The sequence below is a fragment of the Sapajus apella genome, unplaced genomic scaffold, assembly GCF_009761245.1.
Source record: "Sapajus apella isolate SASKATOON/1434 unplaced genomic scaffold, GSC_monkey_1.0 scaffold37, whole genome shotgun sequence".
Lineage (NCBI taxonomy): Eukaryota > Metazoa > Chordata > Mammalia > Primates > Cebidae > Sapajus > Sapajus apella.
Window position 1 is genome coordinate 18,299,052 of NW_022436977.1, and position 2,426 is coordinate 18,301,477.

The following is a 2,426-nucleotide window of genomic DNA, read 5'->3' on the forward strand; positions in this document are numbered from 1 at the left end:
TTTTCTGTAAAACTCATCATATACTTGAAGGGAAAAAAACTGAAATTATGACCTTGGGTCAGGGTTTGGACATGAAAGTAATAGCCTGCCCTCTTACTGCCTGCTGTGCATGCAAGTCTACTAAACAATCCAGAGGGTAGGAGAGAAGGGTACAGAGAGATGAGGAGATACACAGGGTTTGCTCAGATTCAAACGCCATAAAGATGATAGCTATACAATAATGCAACTGATTCATAAAGACATTATGTCAAGAATAGCTGTTTGCACTGAAGATGAACGTCTTCTCTGAGCACAGCTCTATTACTAGAATACTGTTAGCCTCTTTGGCTTAGTACATCGAGTAATTTTTGCCAGTTCTACCTCGGTCTCCTGAAAGTCGCATAGGATGAAACCAACTATGAGCATGCAAATGCATAACTTTGTGTCTTAGCACAACCTTAATGAACATAAAAGAGAGAATAAATGCAATTGTTAACTCTAAGTATATCTAGGTGATCTTTAAAGGGCAGTGTCTTCTTCCATTGCTCTAGTTTTGAAGTAGCAGTGCAGTGCATTAGCTTATGATTGGCAACTCTTTTTTTGTAACGTATTTATTTAGGAAATGTTATAACTATGAAACACAAGGATTTTTACAAAACAGCTCCATGACATATTGTGGTTGCTGGCTTCACTAGACCAATGGCGCTGAGCTCTCCTAATATGTGTTGCTGTATGAATTAGGCCAAATATTTAGTCTCTGGATACCTTACTTCTTTTACCTAAAAATGAATATTAATATTTTCTCTGGTTAGCAAATAAGGTTGCCACTAAATTCAAGACTATAATAATGTACATAAAGACTATTTAAATACCATAAATACTCCATAAATGAGATGGATAATTTGTGCTTGAATTTTGGTATTATGAATAAACAATTAGCTGTGTTAATAAAATAATAGGAAATACATTCTAAATATATTTTTTACTTAAATGTATGATTATGTACATTAAAAGATACATAATCTTATGTGTATAGTTGGATGATGAATTAAAAAAAAATTATGCAGTCTTTTAACCAACACTTCAATTAAGATACAGAGCATATCTATTATGTTAGAATGACTCAGAAATTCCACTTTCACTTATATACTCAGGAAAAATTAAGCATTTATCCACAAAAGAGCTGTAAAATAATTTCGTTCAAGCTTTATTCATAATAGCCAAGAACTAGAAACTATCAAATGTTCAACAATGGGAGAATGTACAAAAAAATCATGGCACATTCATATTATAAAATACTAACATCAATACATACAACAATATAAATTAATTCCTTAAACATTGAAAGAAGTCAAACTCAAAGAAATGATTCCATGTAAGTCTTGAGCTTCTAAAAATAAAATGATGATGATGATATACAACCTTCTACCCTAATGAGATTAATGCATAGAAATAAATGTTTTGACTCACAGAAAAAAAGGGGAAGATATCTGAGAATACCTAATTCTGCTTATTTTCTCCTCTAAACATAAACATCATCTCTTTTCTAATTCATGTTAAATATTGTGATCTTGGGTATATTTTTCTGAAGAACATTATTAAAATGCCTGAGATTATAAGAGATAAGAAAAATTGCATGTTAAATATTAAATGTTTCTTGAAAGAAAAACACAAATAATCCCTGGACAAAATGAATAATTCAACTCAGACACTCCTATCTTCTTGAAGTGTAAACAATATGTAATAAAAATCTATTATTTAGTGGCTGCTACATGAATTTTGAATAAAAATAATTTTATAATCATCTTTACTATGCAACATTTATCAAAAATATACCAACAAGGATCTCTTAGGACTGGCATTTCCATATATACCTTTCCATTATAACATGACACAAAGATTTTCAGAATTTACGTGACACATTACTTGATAATTTTGATGGAATATAGTGTCATGGTCTATGTAGACAAAATTATCACTGCTTATTGTTTATTGACAGATGGTTGACTCCTATGTATCTTTGATGTTCCATTTTATGCTGGCAATTCATGAAGAGTCTCTAACAAAGATGAAAATTCTGATAGGGCATTATTAAAAGTGTTTTGAGAGAAGTAAAAGGTGATTGTGCTAGCTTCATATTAAAAAGTCACAGGTTCATTTGCCTCTGTGAAACATTGTGCATGGTTTAAGAAGTTGCTGATGTTCTGTACCTCACATACAAACACATTGCTCCTGAGTGACTGAGCTCTGTCTTGTTAAATGAAGATTCTGGAATCTCCCTGCTTACAGGTATGCCAAGGCTTATTTACAGTTCTCTTTTTGAGGAAACTGACTGCATTGTACTGCTCATTGTGCTGCTGCTTCTCAGGGCATAATCTGCATCTTTCTTTGTTCCCTGTGCTTTTTATTTTTTATTTGTATTATGTTTTTGTTTTTTCTTGCTGGGC